The 19602-nt window shown below is 47.3% G+C and overlaps 2 long non-coding RNA genes and 1 other non-coding gene across 4 annotated transcripts; 1 reads left to right on the top strand and 2 right to left on the bottom strand.

Moving 5' to 3' along the window:
- The first annotated feature begins 9353 nt into the window (after window positions 1–9353).
- Window positions 9354–19596, top strand: LOC141372067 (uncharacterized). Its single transcript, XR_012377391.1, has 3 exons — window positions 9354–9481; window positions 9569–9718; window positions 11978–19596. It is a non-coding gene; the product is annotated as an uncharacterized lncRNA (long non-coding RNA).
- LOC112817709 (uncharacterized) lies at window positions 9481–11804 on the bottom strand. Of its 2 annotated transcripts, XR_012377392.1 has the most exons (4): window positions 11449–11804; window positions 11024–11147; window positions 10429–10570; window positions 9481–9683 (listed from the first exon to the last, which is right to left on the bottom strand). It is a non-coding gene; the product is annotated as an uncharacterized lncRNA (long non-coding RNA). The 2 variants fall into 2 exon arrangements; XR_003206452.2 differs by lacking the exon at window positions 10429–10570.
- On the bottom strand, window positions 18874–18947 carry TRNAN-GUU (transfer RNA asparagine (anticodon GUU)). The gene has a single exon. It is a non-coding gene; the product is annotated as a tRNA-Asn (tRNA).
- Window positions 19597–19602: the final 6 nt, after the last annotated feature.

Below are 19602 nucleotides of genomic sequence, written 5' to 3'. Positions count from 1 at the left end.
ATTTTTCTGCCTTCAGAAGACCACGTCAGGCCTAGAAATTTTACTTTCGTGTGAGATGTGTGACCCTTACCTGGGTCTATTGTCCATCCCCTGAATGTAAGGAATTCCATGAACTCTAGGTAGATGTTAGTCTATTCTCCAGTTGTCACTAGAAATAAGGGTGTCATCATTGTAGGAAATGGGTGTGTGTTTTGTGTGTGTATATGTTGTATGTCTATGAAAGGTCTGGGTGTCTTGGGCTAGAAGGTTGGGGGCTCTTTCTGGGCTGCTAAGGTAGCTCTGTGGTTTCCTGGTGAACTGATAATGTCTGCCTTCCTGTGTGAATGTGGTCATGGGTTGACTTTCCCATCCGTGGGAAGAGCAAAGAACACATCAGATAAGTCGACCAGCATGTACTGAGTTTCAGATTCACTGATGTTATGGTTTATGATAGTGCTTCCATCTGGGAGTATTCCCTCAATTTCTGCAGTGTTAAATTCCTATAAACTGTTATAAACCTATAAGACTTGTGTCACTTTTAACCCACCAGATTGATCTATTATATGAAATAGTACAATAATTTGTTCCTTTAGGAGTTTTTGAATTTTTTCCCTAATTTGAATATGTCCTTTTTCGTCCACTCCAAGAATATTTTCTCTATGGAGACATTTAAGGTACTTACCCTTTCTTAAAAATTATTTATTTTATTTTATTTAAATTTTATTTATTTGAGAGAGAGAGAGAGTGAGAGCACAATCCAGGGAGGGGCAGAGAAGCAGACTCCCTGCTGAGCAGGGAGCCCAACGTGGGACTCGATCCCAGGACCCAGGGATCATGACCTGGGCCGAAGGCAGATGCTTATCCAAATGAGTCACCCAGGTACCCAGTACTTACTCTTAATGGCTGGTCTCTCACCAAGTGTTAGGAATCTAGTTACCCATGTCCCTGGGCTTAATTTTTCTCGTAATTCTTTAAATAGCTGCCATATCAGAAAGATATTTGGGGTGGGCTTCCTCTGTCCTGGAGGCTCCAGATGCTCAAGGGCAGTTGATGGACTGTGTACTGTGGGTGTGGGGTGTGCAGGTCAAGGAAGCCAGGGACCTAGATCCAGCATGTTTCTGAGAATCCAGGTGCCAGGGGTGAGGTCTTGGGGGTCCACATATCTGCCTAAATTTGTCCCCTCCTACACAGATGTACTTATTCCTCCTGAACACAAAGCTCGAGAAAACTACACTGTCTTTCCAGGGTAAATTTCATTAAGTGACACCTGGGAAACTTGACTACTGGTTCAGGGGAGGAAAACATTTTCTCTGTATTTCAAGATTCTTCTAGCTGGTTTAACTTGACTTTTTAAAAAAGATTTTATTTGTCAGAGAGAGAGTACGTGCAAGCACAAGCGGGGGGAGTGGCAGGCCGAGGGAGAAGCAGGCTCCCTGCAGAGCAAGGAGCCCAATGTGGGACTCGATCTTAGGACCCTGAGATCATGACCTGAGCAGAAGGCAAACACAACTGACTCTGGGCTGCTAAGGTAGCTCTGTGGTTTCCTGGTGAACTGACGACTCAGCCGTCCCAACTTGACATGAATAACGAGAAAAAAACCAAAGTTTTATTGCATGTGCATGGAGACCTAATGGTGAACATGAGACACAGAGAATGACCAAGGCAGGCAGCTTTTGTACGTTTTAGACAAAGAAGCATAACTCTGTGAGAAATTTGCAGGACAATTAAGTAACAAGGTATTAAATACAAGATATTTCTATGGAAACAAAGAAAAACCAGTGGTTAATGAGTGGACCCAATGATACAACAGCTTCTGAGTTCTGAGGGTGGCAGTTGAGGGGATTTCTAGACATCGGGGTCAAAGCATCTTTAGATGGAGTGAAGGCAGGCGGTGGCAATTGGAGAGCTTCCCCCGGTTTGCAGCCGGAATGTCTCTGGTGATCCCTGTGAGTGGCCCACGCAGCAACAGGCTCGGAGACTGTCTGCATATGAGCTAATATAGTGGTTTCTCTGAAGTATACATCCAGTCATTCATATTCAGTTGGCAAGGCTTCAGGAAAAGGGGCAGTTTCAGTGTTCAGTGATTTCAAGTCAAAAAGATGGAAGAAAATTGGCAATGTTAGTTTGGAGAGTTGTAGTCTAACATTGGAGGAATCTGGAAGAATTCAGGATCCAGAGTAGTGTATAGATAATTCAAAACCTCAAAACAATGAACAGAACTAAAACCTAATACCCAAAATCATGTATTATAATGACAGTGGAATCATAATGTTTCTCTCAACAATCACTCCCATTTCTATCAACAGTAACCACAGTAAGACTAATTTGTTTGCAAATTAGATCCAGTTTCAATAAACTTGGCTTCATTATTCACATCAGTGCAATAAGAATTGCAATTGACCATATAGAATCTTTTAAATCTGTTTTGCTGGAACTTTTCATAAGGAATCACAGATTGAAGTTGGTGAAAATTTTATTTTTGAAGTATAGTTGATGCACAACTGAAACTAAAGTAATATTGTGTAATATAGTGACTCGACAAGTCTACCCAATATGCAATACTCACCATGATAAGTGTCGTTAACATCTGTCACCGCATCCTGTTATTACAGTGTCACTGACTGTATTCTCTATGCTGGACCTTTCCTCCCTACGACTCACTTATTTTATAACTGGAACGTTGTACCTCTTAACCCTCTTCCCCTATTTGGTATATAGTCCCACCCCCCCTCCTTCTGCATGCGAGACTTTATTCTATTTATGAGTCTGGTTTTGGTGTGGGTTTATTTTCTTTTGTGTTTTAGATACCGTATACAAGTAAATCTGTATGGTTTTGTTTTCCTCTATCCAGCTAACTTCACTTAGCATGAGGCCCTGTATATCTATCTGTGTTGCTACAAATGGCAAGATTTCTTTCTTTTTTATGGCAGAGTACTATTTCGTTGTGTATATATATTACATCTTTATCCATTCATCTGTCATTGGACATGTAGGTCGCTTTTATATCTTGGCTATTGTAAATAGTGTTGCAATGAGCATAGTGGTTCATATATCTTTTTGAATTAGTGTTTTCTTTTTCTTTGGGTAAATACCTGTGGTAGAAATACCATACAATCTAGTAGTTCTATTTTTAACTTTTTTTTAAAAGATTTTTTATTTATTTGACAGAGGGAGACACAGTGAGAGAGGGAACACAAGCAGGGGGAGTGGGAGAGGGAGAAGCAGGCTTCCCGCGGAGCAGGGAGCCTGATGCGGGGCTCGATCCCAGGACCCTGGGATCATGTCATGACCTGAGCCAAAGGCAGATGCTTAATGACTGAGCCACCCAGGCGCCCCTCTTTTTAACTTTTTGAGGAACCTCCATACTGTGTTCCTCAGTGGTTGCACCAGTTTGCATTCCCACCAACAGTGCACAAGTGTTCCCCTTTCACCACATCTTCACCAACACTTGCCATTTCTTGTCTGTCTGACACTAGCCATTCTGAGAGGTAGGTGATATCTCATTATGCTTTTGATTTCAGTTTTCCTGATGATGATGAGTGATGTTGAGTATTTTTTCATGTGGCTGTTGGCCATTTCTCTGTGTCTTCCTCAGGAAAAATATCTACTCAGGGCTTTTACCTTTAAAAAAAAATGGGTTACTTGGTGGGATGTGTGTGTGTGTGTGTGTGTGTGTGTAGTTGTAGGAGTTCTTTGTATATTTGGATACTAACCCTTTATTGGATATGTCATCTGCAAATATCTTCTCCCATTCATTTCCATTTTGTTGATGGTTTCCTTCACTGAACAAACCTTTCCAGTTTGGTGTAGTCTCTATAGTCTATTTTACTTTTGTTTTATTTTACACATGAGAAGAGTGTTGCTAAGGCTGATGTGCAAGGTTTTACCTCTTTTTTCTTGGGAGTTTTATGGTTTCAGGTCTCACACTTGGGTCTTTAATCCATTTTGAGTTCGTCTTTGTGGACGGTGTAAGCACGTGGTCCCATTTCAGTCTTTTGCACATGGCTGTCCACTCTTCCCGGCACCATGTATTGAAGAGACTGTCTTCTCCCCACTGCATACTCTGGCCTCCTTTGTCATAGATAAATTGACCATAAAAGCATGGCTGTATTTCTGGGCTCTCTGCCGTGCTCCATTGATCTAGGTCTGTTTTTGTGCCAGTGCCATACCGCGTTGATCACTGCAGCTTTGTGGTATATGTTGAAATCTGGGATTGTGATGCCTCCAGCTTTGTTCTTCCTTCTCAAGATTGCTTTGGCTGGGCGGGGTCTTTGTGGTTCCATACACATTTTAGGATTACTTGTTCTAGTTCTGTGAAAAATACTATTGGTATTTTCATAGGGATCGCACTGAGTGTGGAGACTCTTTTGGGGTAGTGTGGATATTTTAACAACATTAGTGCTTCCATTCCACGAGCTTAGTGTAGCTTTCTGTCTGTTAATGTCATCTTCAGTGTCTTTCATCCATGTTTTATAGTTTTCAGAGTACAAGTGTTTCACTTCCCTGGTTAAATTTGTTCCTAGGGGGGCGCCTGGGGGGCGCTCAGTTGTTAAGCGTCTGCCTTCGGCTCAGGTCGTGATCCCAGGGTCCTGGGATCGAGCCCCACATCGGGCTCCCTGCTCAGCGGGGAGCCTGCTTCTCCCTCTCCCCCTGCTTGTGTTCCCTCTCTCACTGTCTCTCTGTCAAATAAATAAATAAAATCTTTTTAAAAATTTATTCCTATGTATTTTATTCCTTTTGGTGCAATCATAAGTGGGGTTTTCTTAATTTCTCTTTCTGCTGCTTTGATATCAGTGTATAGAAACACAACACATTTCCGTATATTAACTTGGTATCCTATGCTTTTACTGACTTCATTTATTAGTTGTCATAGATTCTTGGTGGAGTCTTCAGGGTTTTCTACTTATAGTATCATGCCATCTGCAAATAGTGACAGTTTTACCTCTTCCTTACCAATCTAGATGCCTTTTATCTATTTCTCTTGTCTGGTTGCCAGGGCTAGGTCTTCCAGTACCACGGTGAACAAAAGTGGCACCAGTGGGCGTCTTGTCTTGTCCCTGATCTTAGAGGAAAAGCTCTCAGTTTTTCACCATTGACTTTGATGGGCGCTCGGGGTTTGCTGCGTAAGGCCTTTATCATTTGAGGTATGTTTCTTCCAATGCCAATTTGTTGAGAGTTTTATCATGAACAGATATTGTCAAACGTGTTTTCTGCATCTCTTGAGATGAACACATGTTTTTTATCCTTCATTTTGTTAATGTGATGTGTCCCCATGATTCCAGCATTGAACCATCCTTTCAACTATGGAATGAATCCCACTTCACTCTGGTGAATAATCCTTCTAATGTATTGTTGAACTTGGTTTGCAAATAGTTTGTTGAGGGGTATTTTTGCATCTATGTTCATCAGGGATACTGGCCTGTAGTTCTCCCTTTTTTGTGGTGTCTTTGCCTGGTTTTGGTGAAAAGGTAATGCTGGCCTTGTAGAATGAATCTGAAAGTTTTCCTTCTTTTTCTGCTTTTGAATTGGTTTGAGAAGAATAGTTCTTAACTCTTCTTTCAAGGTTTGGTAAAACTCACCTGTAAAACCATCTGGTCCTGGACTTCGTTTGTTGGGAGTTTTTTGTGGCTTTTTTTTTTTTTTTCAATTTTGTTACTAGTAATTCTTCCTGATTCAGTTTTGGAAGATTGGGTGTTTGTAGGAATTTATCCATTTCTTCTGGGTTGTCCAATTTGTCAGTGTATAATTTTTCATAGTAGTCTCCTCCTCTGTATTTGTGCTGTCCATTGTTGTTTCTCTCTCATTTCTAATTTTACGTATTTGAGTCTGCTTTTTTCATAATGAGTCTAGCTAAATGTTTATCAATTTTGTTCCTTTTCAAAGAAACATCTCTTCATTTTACTTATCTTTTCTGGCTTTTTAGTTTATTTCATTTCTTTCCACTCTGATCTTTAGGATTTCCTTCCTTCTGCCAACTTTGGGCCTTGTTTGTTCTTTTTCTAGTTTCCTGAGGTGTGAGGTTAGATTGAGATTTTTCTTGTTTCTAGACGGAAGCCGGTATCACTATAAACTTCCCTCTTAGAACTTTTGCTGCTTCCCAAAGATTTTGCACTGTTATTTGCATTTTCATTAGTCTCCAGGTATTTAGGTTTATTCTTCAATGACACATTTGTTGGTTAGTAGCGTGTTGTTTAGCCTCCATGTGTTAGTGTTTTTTCCATCTTTTTTCTTGTCAGTGATTTCCAGTTTTGTGTGGTTAGAAAAGATGCTTGATGAGATTTCAGTCTTCAATTTGCTGGGACTTGGTCTGTGGCCCAACCTGTGATCAGCTCCAGAGAACGCTCCACGTGCACTTGAGATGAATGTGTATTCTGCCGTCTGGGACGGCTTGTTCTGTGTGTATCTGTTCTGTCCATCTGGACTCATGTGTTGTCAAGGCCAATGCTTCTGTCTTGATTTTCTGTCTGGATGATCTGTCCACAGAGGTAAGTGGGGGGTTACAGTCCTCTCCTGCTACCGTATCACCGTGGACATCTCCCTTTATGTCTGCTAATATCAGTGAGTAACTTGTGTACTTGGGTGTTTCTGTGCCAGGTGCACAGATAACTTAAAAACTGTCCTTTTCTCTTGTTAGATTGATCCCTTTATCACTAGGTAATGCATTTCTAGGTCTCTGGTTACAGTCTATTTTTTCTAATAGAAAGATTGCTACCCTCCCTGGATTTCTTTCTTTCTTTCTTTCTTTTTTTTTTACTTCTATTTTCTTCAATCTCTCTCTATCCCTTTACTTTCAGTCTGCGTGTGTCTATAGGTCTGAAGTGAGTCTCTTGTAAACAGCACACGATGGGTCTTGTATTTTTATCCATTCAGTCACCCTCTGTCTTTTGATTGGAGTGTTTAGGCCGTTTGCATGTAAGGTAATTATTGATATGTATGTGCTTGTTGCCATTTGGTTAAATTTCCTCTGGTTTGCTTTGTGGTTCTTCCCTTTTCCTTTCTTCTTCTTCTTGTCCTTTACAACTGATGACTTTCTTTAGTCTTATGCTTGGATCCTTTCTCTTGTTTTTTTTTGTGTATCAGTTACAGGTTTTTGGTTTGTGGCTACCATGAAGTTCATATATAACATCCTAACTATACAGCAGTCTATATCAAGCTGGTGGTCGCTTAAGTTCAAACACATTCTGAAAGCCCTACGTTTTTATTCCCCCTTTCAAGTTATATGTCTATGATGTCATATTTCACATCTTTGATTTTGTGAGTTCTTTATGATTGATTTTACTACTTTTATCTTTTAACCTTCATACTGGCTTTGTAAGTGATTGATTTACTACCTTTAGTGTATGTTTTCTTTTCCTGATAATTTTCCTTTCATAATTTCCTTCTAATTATAGCCTTTCCTTTGCTACTTCAGGAAGTCCTGTTAACATTTCTTGTAACCCTAGTTCAGTGGTGATGAACTCCTTCAGCTTTTGCTTGTCTGGGATATGCTTTCTCTTTTCTTCAGTTCTGACTGATATAGTATACTTGGTTATAGGTTTTTTCCTTCCGCACTTTGAATAGATCACCACTCACTCTTGCCTGCAAAGTTTCTGCTGAAAAACTGGCTGATCGCCTTTTGGGGTTTCCCTTGTGGGCAACTAGTTGCTTTTCTCCTGCTGCTCTTAAGATTGTCATTATCTTTAATCTTTGACATCTGGATTATTATGTCTTGGGTGGACTTCCTAGGGTTCATCATCTTTGGGGCTCTCTGTGCTTCTTGATCTTGGATCTCTATTTCCCCAGGTTAGGGAAGTTTTTGGCTATTATCTCTTCAAGTAACTTTTCTGCCCCTTTCTCTTCTTCTTCAGGGACCCTTACAATATGAATGTTGGTATATTTGATGTTGTCCCAGACCTTTCTTAACCTATCCTTTTATTTATGCACATCTTCCTTCCTTCCCTCTCTGCTGCTCAGAGTGAGTGCTTTCCATGACCCTGTCTTCCAGATTGTTGATCCGTCCTTCTGTATCCTCTAATCTGTTGATTCCCTCACATGTACTCTTCATTGCAGTTACTGTATTCAACTCTGATTCTTTCTTATATTTGCTCTCTCTCTCTGGAAGTTCTCACTGAGCTCATCTAGTTCTCTCAAGTCCAGTGAGCACCTTATGACCTCTACTTTGAAGTCTTTATCGGGTAGATTGCTTATCTGTTTCACATGGTTGTTTTTCTGAAGCTTTGTCTTGTTCTTTCATTGGGAGCATATTCCTGTTTCCTCATTTTGTTTCTGTTTCTGTAAAGTAGGTGGAACAGCTGTATCTCCTTATCTTGAAGGAATGGCCTTATATAGGAACATTCCCTGTGTGGACTGGATGTGCCTGGTGGCTTTGGCAGGCTAGCTGGCTGGGACTATGGTGGGTAGAGGCTGTGGGTCTCAGTGCACTCCAACCCAGGGCCACCCCGCTGGGACAGCTGGAGCTGAAGTGGGGTGGGCCCGGGGATCCCTGGGCGCTCTGTGCAGAGGGTGCTCTGCTGGAACAGGTAGAGGTAAGGTTGCTACAGCCCAGGAAGTCCCAGTACATTCAGTGCAGGGGGCACCCTAGCAGGACCCCTGGAGCTGAAGTAGCCATGGGCTGCACAGGGGCTTCATGATGGGATGGATGGCATGAGCCAAAGGGGGTGCAGACCCGGATGTCCTGGGGTACTCCACATAGGGGGTTTCCTGGAAAGTTGTGTGGAGCGGACACAGGTACAGGCAGCTCCCAGGGTGCTTTGTGCCTGTGTCTCCCTGGAGAGATGGCTGGAGCTGTATTGGGTACTGTCTGGGAGTGTCTGCTGTGTGCTGCACTGGGGTTGCCTTGGTGGGTTGGCTGGGGTCAGCTAGGGGCCCAGGGTTTGCTAAGGCAGCAGGCTGGCAAGGAAGCCCAGCCCCTCCCCCCATCTGCATTAGCAAGGTGAAGGGCGAATGGAAACCATGGTGGGGACCAGCACTTCTGACCCCAGAGAGCATTACAGCAGGTCCCCCACCATTGGGCAGGTGCTCTAGGATCATTCCCTTCTATTCTAGCTGCCCCTTTACACCGTGGCTTGTGTTCTGTGGCCCGGTCGGATGAATCTGCTCCCAGGCCCTCCACCCTATCTGTCCCCACTGATCCCCTGGTAAGGCCCTGGGACCCTGTAAACAGGCATCAGGCTGACATTCCCCAGGGGCTTTACTGGCTCCATAAAGTCCACCTCAGTTCTGAGTCGATGTAGATCATTCTAGTCAAAGTCTTGGTAACGTCGTCTGTGTTGCCCACTGTGTCCGTTAAAAGCAGAACCGATTCTCCGTGGACTTCTGCAAATCGTGGCCAAGAAGAATACTCAGGGAGAGCTGCTGACTCTGGAGGCATCAGGCAGGGGCACAAAATGGAAGGTTCCACTCTGTTGACGAAGGTGTAATTTCCGAACTGCCATCAGTCACAAAGAGGAAAGATGTTCTTACATGATGATGAACAAAGTCATAAAAGCTTATTCAGGCCCAGGTAAGGAATTGTGGTCGCTCTTGCTCTTTGTCATGGTTTCCTGAAGCCAGCGGGTTCTCCCTCAGAGTTCTGCGAATCTGCACGCAGGTCAAAGGTCTTCAATTATTGGAGATCCGTATCTTGGAGTCTGGGTCTGTCCTCACCTGAGTCCCCTTGAGGAGGGGGCACTTGTGCAAAAGCTTCAGAATAACACGATAACCACCTGTCACTGAGAAAAGGAGGCAGATGACATGAAAGGTAAAGTAAAATGTTTACAATTCCTTATAAAAAGCAGACCAGTAATCCTAGAAAAGGAGAAAAACCAAATTTTAATTTTGTGTGAGCTTGCTTTTGATATTAAAACTTGTTTTTAAATGTAAGCCAGTTTGACCACACATTTTTAGATTTTTTATTCATTTATTTGACAGAAAGAGCACAAGCAGGGGGAGTGGCAGGCAGAAGGAGAGGCAGGCTCCCCGCTGAGCAAGGAGCCTGATGGGGCACTCCATCCCACGGTCCTGGGATCAAGCCTCCCAATCAGATTTTGTCCTAAGTTTTTCCCCCTAAAACAACCAGTCTTACATTAGGACAAAAGTACTTTTCCTCAACACAAAAAATACATTTTTTTGCCAAAAGCACATATCCTACTTTTCTTGCAAACAGAGACGCTTCCCTTAATATTTTTAGTGTCTTTAACCACCTATATTAAGTAGAATGTTGAACCCTTACGACCTGAATGTCCAGTGGGCACTAAGTAGTGGGCTTGTGAACTGTTAGGCCAGCGTTCTTCCTGTTGGCAAAGTGATGACCACATTTCATAATTCCTACAAACCTGTGTTTCTTCAGATCACAGTCTTTCCATAGGGCCTGAGAAAGGTTTACTAACAGACCCAAATATATCTTTAGTTTTTCTGTACTAAGGAACCCCACAGTAGTCAACCTAAGAGACCAATACTTTGTGATTTTACCTTATTTGGAGTGACCTAGGTGCACAGCTAGGTCCTCGGGCTCTCCAAGCAGTAGACGCCCAGCAGGAATTCCAGACACGGCTTCTCTGGGGCTGACGCCCGAGCACCAGGGACCAGGGAGCCAGCACAGAGCGCCAGCGTCCTAGGCCAGGGAAAGGGTGACGCCTGAGCACGTGGGGGCAGGGAGAGGCTGGGGGCACAGTGCCCAGAACGTGCTTCTGCATACATCACGTGTCTCGTTGGCATGTTCGACCCCTGGGCGCGATTTACTAGGAGAACCGGGGGGAGGGAGGTAGAGTGGGGCACCGGGCTCCATCTTGGCACAGGCTGGTTTGGTCCCGTCTTCACCAGCCTTCAGAGTCCCTCCATCGCCTGCAGGATGTGCCGTCCAAGGGCACAGCGTTCTGGCTTTCCTGGGAGCCCCACCACTCGGGGGCGCTGCCGATCCGGGATGCTGGAGTTGGGGGTTGGAGCTGGGGGCCCGAGTCTAGTCCCTGCTCTGTCTCCTAGGCTTTCGACAGATTTAACTCATCACTTAGCAAAATGTCAATGTTTCAGGTTACCAAAAAGATGGAGGGGAATTATTTCTACCTACCTATTCAGGTAACGCGCTCTCAACAGCCACGTGTCCATCAGCCACGAAAACTGCACGAGCTGTCTGTCCAGCAAAGTCCACCATTCTCTCCAGCTGTGGTGGTGGTGGTGAGAAATTCTGGAACCTAGATAACATAAAACTTTTATTTTTCCTGGGTTTACTGAAAGTCCAATGAGTTTAATTCTAAGGCTCATAACTCTTAAGACGGAAAACTTTTAATTAAACCCACAACCTTAAATTTGTCTTACTATCAAATATTTTCCCAGATCATGTGAACTGGAAATTCATTTGGATTTAGTTTCTATTTTATTTTTGAGAATTTTTATGAATACTAAGTGTATGTAAATGCTCAATTTTCTTTAAGCCCATTAAACGGAGCCCCTTTACAAATTAATTTTGGCAATAATACCTTATCTGTCACATACCTCCACATCCACATAGACGAACACGGAGCTCTTGCAGCTTCTGTTTAAAAATAACCGTTGGAATAAATTGAATTAAAAATAACCGTTGGAATAAATGGAAATTACTGGCTCCATGGCTTAAAGCCTTTCAGGGCTTGTGGACGAGATTGTAAGGTTTGTCCCTGGACACAATCCTAGGAAGGCTGGGGTCTGGAGGGGGGGCAGAGCCCTTCTGCAGGTTTCGATGTTTAAAAAGGTCTCTTTCCCTCCTTTGGTTCTCACTCAGGCAGGTGTGGGCTGTGTTCACACTTCAGAGACATGGTAAGATTTATAACTCTAAGGGACAGAGAATGAATGTGAGTCTTACGGTTCTAAGCGTTTGGTGTAATTGCCTTTCAGATTTTCCTTCCTTCCCGACACGTGATTTTGTTCCAGTGCCCTCCCATTTCCTCCAATCTGCAGACCTCTGAGAGGAACAGCTGAGGTGTCAGGATTGGCAAAGGCAGGTGGGCTTTGACTTGCTTCTCGATTCGCATTTCTGGTTTTGTAGGGGTTTGGGAGACGGTGGTGTCTGCACCCCCGGGGAGCTGGGTGACAGCCTGGGTGTCTCGGGCCCGGCCGCCTTCGGGACCTCGCTTGGCTTCTGCACATCAGGACGAACGCCAGCCAAGCCGGAATCAAAACCTTGATACCTTGGTGACGTCTGTATAAAGTGTAACAAAGTCTTCTGAGTGCACATTCGACCTTGGCTCCGATCAGCCCTGGGATGCGGCCTTTAGCCGGTCATTCGTAGGAAGGCCTCGGGGCGACACTGGCCCTCTGCTTCCTCTGTGGGGGACAGTGGGTGTCGACAGGCACACTCCTCTTTCTCATCCCTTCCCCACAGTTGGGAGATCGGGGAGCGGAGGTAGGCGGGCTTTATAAAGGGTCTGCTGCTGCGCTGGGGACCGGACTTTGGCGTGGTGGGGCGGGGTGGGCTAGGGTCCATCTGCGGAGGACACTGCCCGGGTCTGCCTGAGGCCGGCAGAGCCTGAGGACAGAGCCTGCACCGAGCCAGGAATTGCAAACCTCACTGCCAGCTCCGAGCATATGGACACGGCTGCCCTGTCGGCCGGGGGCCCAGAGATTGGGCCCGAGGGCCCTCTGCAAACCGTGTCAGGGACGGCACATCCCAAGAGGCAGACGGGGGCCGGATGCTGAGCGCGGGAGCTGAGCTCGGAGGACATCCACTTCTGTCCTAATTCTAATGTCTGTTATGTTGTCCAGGGAGTCCCTGAGGCTAACCCTTGCACTCCTCAGAAAACGGGGAACTCGCTACAGAGAAGTCGATCTCTCTCAAACAGAGCCGATTGAAAGAGTCCATCATGGGGCCAGTGACCAGTAGGAGCTTATTAATCTGAACAGGGACTCAAAGCAATAAGATTCTTTAGGGAAAGACGCGGAGGCAGTGTTCCAGGCTCACCATGGACACGGGTGTTGCAGCCCCCACGACCCGAAAGTTTACTCCCCGAAACAGTCTACGAAAGGGCCTTTGTACGCAGGGAGTGAGGACAGGTGCCGAGTGTGGGGTCTCCCACAAATGTGAGCGGCCTCCAGCCCGAGTCCTGCTCACCCGTGACAGTGGGCAGGTGTCCTGGAAGGGATTCTTCCGGCGCTAACACACGGCAAGGGCTGAGAGGACGGAGCTCCCTCGCGTGCCGGCGCCTCTCGTGCCAGACCCCGCGGGGAGCTGGAGGGTTCCGTGTCGCCGGACGCTGGTCCGCGGGTTCTGTGACGGGCCACCGAGGGTCACCCCGGAAGCGCCCCCTCCCACAGCGGAGGCAGTGAAGATCCTCGCCACTCGCGAAGCCAGGCGCTCAGGACCCAAGAACATGAAAGCACACGCCTCGCCCGGTTTCCACGCGGGGCACCCAGAGCACGGTGTGAACGCGCCCGTCGAGGCCGGCTTGAACCGCAGGCTTGCAGGCCCAAGGGCTGTGTTCTCCCTGCGGTGAGTCCTCTTCGTGACAAAGACAAACGGCCACCATCTCTGGGAGGACGTGGGTGAATCAGCCAAGAGAAGCTACCAAATTCACCAGAGTCGCTAAGCGCAAGGAACTGGTTCTGCAAGTATTTCCTCCCGCTGCTCTGAGCTTAGAAAGTGAGGAAAGGGACCCACGCTCTTGCTCCCAAGCGGCCCCGAGGCTGACTCGGGAGGGATTCTCGCACTGGCTGCGTCGGGAGTCAGGTTAATCGAAAGTGATCAACATCCCAATGTGGCACATTTAGGGGGCCCTGCCCCCCAATAGGCATTGATGCCGGTGAGAGTCTGGAATTATCTGAATTCCTTGGACCCATGATGGCCCCTTCTGGGTCCCAGCCTCTCGGGACACTGGCCCCATCGCGGGTCGCTGGCTACACAGATCGGCGAGGCCCTCCCTGGTGCCGCCACCCTTGGCAGCCAGGACACCCCAGCCTGCGGAGCTCATGCCAGTTCCCACCAACGGCACCACCTCCAAGGTGGGGGAGACACCCGGAAAAATCTGCCTGACACGGCAGCTTTAAATTGATGACCGTCATTCCCCATGTGGATGGACGTATTTTTGGAGGGTAGCCTCCAGGACCATTTCCTCCAGCTCTGCCTGCACGGGGAATACACACATTTGTGGGGTTCGGGCTTGAAATAGGCAGAGGCCTCGTGTGGCCAACAGCCGGTTCCCAGGACCAGGCTCCCACTGTAGCAGGTCCCTGGCCACCCCGAGTGTCCATGCAAGGGTTGGCCAACCACAGGCAACTGGGACATGCATGGCCCCAGGGTGGAGGGAGCACAGCCCCCCAAACCTTTCCGAGGCATTAGCTTTAAACTGGGAAAAGTCAGCCACTCTTTCAAGTGGCTGTTTGATGGGGTCCTGGGCTTAGCGCTCATCAGGCCTCCGGGGGTCTCTTTGTGAAGGGAACCCCAGCAGCCAGACAGGCCCCTTCCTGGCCCCCACAGCCCAGGCTCCTCCCCTTTACCCTCAGCGGGAGACGGGCGCCTGTGGAGAGTAAGGCCTGGGAGACGCAGATGTCTCTTACCCCAAACGCCAGGACCCAAGACCCAGCTTCTCCCGGCACTTGCCCCGTTCCAGGGCAGGAGGTACAGATAAAACATGAGACAAAATTCAACACCAATTCATGATAAAAACCCAGCAATCTGGGAATAAGGGGAAACTCCCTCAACTTAATAAACAGCAGTTAACATTATACTTAATGGTGAGAAACTCAACATTTTCTCACTAGGATCAGGAACAAGGCAAAGATGTCCCCTCTTGCCATTGCTCTTCAGCAAAATGAGAGAGGACATTTTGGAAGAGGGAAAGTGGGCAGGTGATAACTGACTCCGTGGAGAGAAAGCCCCAGCTACTACACCTAGACAAGAAAATCCCAAATTCTCAGCAGGTTAATTGGTGGATATCAACAAATGGATTCTAAAGTTTATATGGAGAGCCGGAGATCCAGAATAGCCAGCTAAATTTTTTTAAAGATTTTATTCATTTATTTGAGAGCGAGCATATGCCAATGAGTGGGGGGACAGGGAGAGAGAATCTGAAGCAGACTCCACGCTGAGCACAGAGCCCCATGTGGGGCTCGGTCCAACAACCACAAGATCACGATCTGAGCCGAAACCAAGAATTGGACCCTTAAGCAACTGAGCCACCCAGGTGCCCCTCGCCAGCTCAGCTCTGAAGGACAAAAACAAAGCAAGACGACTGGCCCTGTGACCCCACCCAATGTCCAGACCCACTGGGAAGCCACAGGGATGGAGACAGGGAGGTCCTGCTGAAAGAACTGGTCAATGGGACAGAAAATGACCCACATCAACACAGTCCATTGATCACCACCAAAGGAGTAAAGACCCTACAACAAAGATAGGCTCTTCCATCAACGGTGGGACAACAGGGCATCCATGGGCAAAAAAATTAAAAACCACCAAGACAGAGACCTTACTCCCTTTACAAAATTAACTCTAACTGGAACACAGACCTAAATGTAAAACACAGAACAACAGGCATAGTGCATGTTGTTCTGCTTTGTAGATATTGCGTTTTCTACACATTGAAGGTGTGGGGCGACCCTATGGCACCAAGGCCATCGGGGACATTATTTCTACAGCATTTATTCACTTCTTGTCTCTGGTCCCATTTCAGTAATGCTCAGCTTATGCCAGATGTTTCCGCTGTGGCTGTTAGATCTTCGATGTTACCAGTATAATTGGGGCACCGGGACCGACGCTGGTGAGCTTCTCAGTACATGTTGCGTGTGTTGTGACTGATCCATCGACCGGCGCTCCCGTCTCCCTCCCTCTCCTCGGGCCTCCCTCGTCCCTGAGACACAACAATGCTGAAGCCAGCACAGCTCCTAACGCTACAGTGGCCTCTAGGTGTGCAAGTGTAAGAGTCACACACCTGCTGATGTAAATCAGAAGCTGGAAATAATGAAGCTCAGCAAGGAAAGCGTGTTGAAAGTGAGACGGGCCCAAAGCTACATCTCTTGTGCCAAACAGACCAGTGGTGAATGCAGAGGAACGTTCCGGAAGGAACTGAAAAGAGCTCTCCAGTGAGCACACGAAGGAGAAACGAAACAGCCTTACTACTGATACGGACAAAGTCTGAGTGGTCTGGATGGAAGCTCAAACCAGCCACAAACGTTCTCTTCAGCCAAAGCCTCACCCAGAGCAAGGCCCTGACTCTGTTCAACTCTGAGGTTGAGGGAGGGGAGGAAGCTGCAGAAGGTAAGTCTGAGGCCAGCAGAGGCTGGTCATGAGGTTTAAGGAAGGACACCATCCCCATAACATCAAGGCACAAGGTGAAGCAGCCCGTGATCCAGGAGACATAGCTGAGCTCACTGGAGGTGGTTCCACTAAACAGCAGGTTTTCAGTGTAGACGCAACAGCCCTCTGTTGGAAGATGCCGTCTAGGACCCTCACAGGCAGAGAGGAGAAGTCAGTGCCTGGCTTCAGAGCTTCAAGGAACAGGCGGACTCTCTCACGGGCTAATGCAGCTGGTGATTCCAAGTTGAAGCCAAGGCTCACTGACCATCCTGAAAATCCCAGGGCCCTTGAGAATCGTGCTCCATCTACTCTGCGCTCTGGCAGCGGAACAACGGAGCCTGGATGACAGCCCATCTCCTTACAACATGGTCGGCTGAGTAATTTAAGCCCACTCATGAACCTACTGCTAGAAAAAAAAGATTCCTTTCAAAATGTTATTTCTCACTGACAACACACCTGGTCACCCAGGAGCTCTGATGGGGATGAATAACGAGACCCGTGTTCTCGCTGCAGCTAACACAACATCCATTCTGCCGCCCATGGAGCAAGGAGTCCTTTCGACTTCCACGTCGTCTTTTTAAAGAAATACGTTTTGTGAGGCTGCAGCTGCCGTGGTGATTCCTCTGAGGGACCTGGACAAAGTCAACGGGAAGGGACTCACCATCCCAGATGCCATAGGAACATTCCCGATTCACGGGGAGAGGTCAGACTATCAACGTGAACAGGAATCGGAGGAGGTTGATTCCAGCCCTCATGCACGACGGTGAGGAGGTGGAGACCAGTGGAAGAAGCCTCCGCAGATGGGGTGGGAACAGCAAGAGAACCAGAATGAGAGGTGGAGCCTGAAGATGGGGCCGACTCCCTGCATCTCTGGATAAAACTCGGAGGGACGAGGAGGTGCTTCTTGGGGAGGGGCAAAGAGTGTGGGTTCTTGAGATGGAACCTACTCCTGGTGAAGGTGCGGTGCAGGCTCGTGGAGCGACACGGGGGAGGGGACTTAGAACATCACAGAGTCGGAGCAGCAGGTCTGAGAGGACGGACTCCGATATGGAAAGACAGCCTGCTGTGGGTAAAATGCCATCAAACAGCACCACCTGCTGCAGAGAAATCACGTGTGAAAGGAAGAGTCCGTGGACGGGACAAACGTCATTCTTGTCTTAGCTGAAGGAACTGGCACGGCCACCCCCTCCTTCCACCAGCGCCATCCTGGTGGCCAGCAGCCATTGGCATCGCGGGGAGACCCCCCACCAGAACACAGATCACAAGTCACTGAAAATTTGGATGACGGTTAGCAGTTTTTACAACGAAGCATTTGCAAATTAAGGTGTGAACACTCTTTTCATGGACATGCCGCGCACTCAGTAGACTACAATATAGGAGAAACATTTCTGGGCAGGGAATCCAAACGCTCACTGGACTCGCGTGGCTGTGGTGTTTGTGTTGCTGCAGTGGTCTGGGGCCAAACCCGCCCTCTCTCCGAGGTACACCCATGGAAGAAACTAACAAATATGGACCAGTCTGTCCCTGAAGTGAGAACTGACACCGGAACGGAAATGACAAAAATTGGAATAGAATTCCAACAAACTGATGTGGCCACAGAAACCCAATGGCTATTAGATGGATGGACCAAAGGAGGAACACATCTGATCCTCCAGGAGCAGAGACTGTGCAGCTCGGTCCATGACTGCCTCAACTTAATCAAAACCTTAGAGCACGTGGAGAAAATCATTCTCACTGACCAACATCTTTGTTTGCCTGGCTGGCAGCAACCTGGACACTCAGAGGGCCTGTGGCTGACACAGTATATCCTATACAACATCTCCAGGGAGAACAGCAGGGCACGCTCTGATGACGGAGTGAGAACACTTCACGGTCATCTGTCATGGGGACAGACACCTCGCTGGTACACACAGAAGCCACCGAAAATTCAGGTCATCCGCAAAGCTGCGCCCCCACAGGACGGAACAGTATTACGTTCAGTATTTGCAGGTGACGGGACACAGGAGAACTGGCTGACTTGCTAAGAGCTTCTGAGGAAATGATCAGACAATCACGCAGAAGGCACAACAGGCTGGCCTGTGATGTGAATGGACCCAATCCCAGTGGACCATGGAGACCTAAATCGGCACAGCCCTGCTGCCCCCTAAGCTGTTCAGACCACCACTCTGTAAACTAGTTTAACAACAGAACCCAGACAGAAACCCCAGAAACCACTCAGACTGGCAGAGAAACAGAAACCACCCACCTTCTAGAGTCAATGTACCTACAGGAAGGAAACCCACACATAGACCGCACTGAATCATTCACTGTAAATATTTACCTCTTTATAAAACATAATCCCACTAATAGACAAGCCGCCGAGGGACGCCTGGGTGGCTCAGATAGTTCAGCGTCTGCCTTCAGCTCAAGTCATGATCTCAGGGTCCTGGGATGGAGCCCCACATCGGGCTCCTTGCTTAGCAAGGAGCCTGCTTCCCCCTCTGCCTGCCGCTCCCCTTGCTTGTACTCTCCCTCTCTCTGACAAATAAATAAATAAAACTTTAATAAAAATAAACAAGCCACCGATACCCAAACAAGAGGAAATCCCACGAGGCCCCCAAAGGGACTCAGAGTCCAGAGTGCTAACCATTACACCATGGAACCTAAATGGAAAGAGCCGTCCCTGGGTGGGCTCGAACCACCAACCTTTCGGTTAACAGCCGAACACGCTAACCGATTGCACCACAGAGACGGAGGCCCCCAAAGGGACTCGATAGTCTCCATCATTGGTCCCAAGTCAGAGACAATCACACTTGGGTCACACTGGTTATATCAATAAAAACCCCTTTGGGAAATAAAAATACGTAACCACTGTGTTTTCAGGTACACGATCCCAGGTAACAGTGACACACATGTGTGCTACTGATTTAGAAAACTTTACAGTAATAACAACTCTGCCTGGACTGTTAAGAGGCCAGGCAGGTCCCGTAGACTTAAAGTAGGTTATAGGAATTGAAACAAACACGCCCAAAAATCGAGATGGTTTTCCTGAATACGGGCACCATCATAGTATCCCCCTGGATCTGACACTCAGTACACACTGGTCGACTTATCTGACCTGTTCTTTGCTCTTCCCATGGATGCAGAGAGCCAACCCATGACCACATTCACACGGGAAGGCAGACATTATCAGTTCACCAGGTAACCACAGAGCTACCTTAGCAGCCCAGAAAGAGCCCACAACCTTCTAGCCCAAGACATCCAGGCATTTCATAGACACACCACACATACCCCACACCCCCACATTTCCTTCAATGATGACACCCTTATTTCTGGTGACAACTTGGAGAATAGACTAACGTCCACCTAGAGTTCATGGAAATCCTTACATTCAGGGGATGGACAAT

Source organism: Callorhinus ursinus, unplaced genomic scaffold, assembly GCF_003265705.2.
Source record: "Callorhinus ursinus isolate GAN/ISIS: 27379988/994484 unplaced genomic scaffold, GSC_fseal_2.0 scaffold634, whole genome shotgun sequence".
NCBI classification, from domain to species: Eukaryota; Metazoa; Chordata; class Mammalia; order Carnivora; family Otariidae; genus Callorhinus; species Callorhinus ursinus.
Note: the sequence above shows the minus strand (reverse complement) of the source record. Positions and strands in the feature narration are given on the sequence as shown.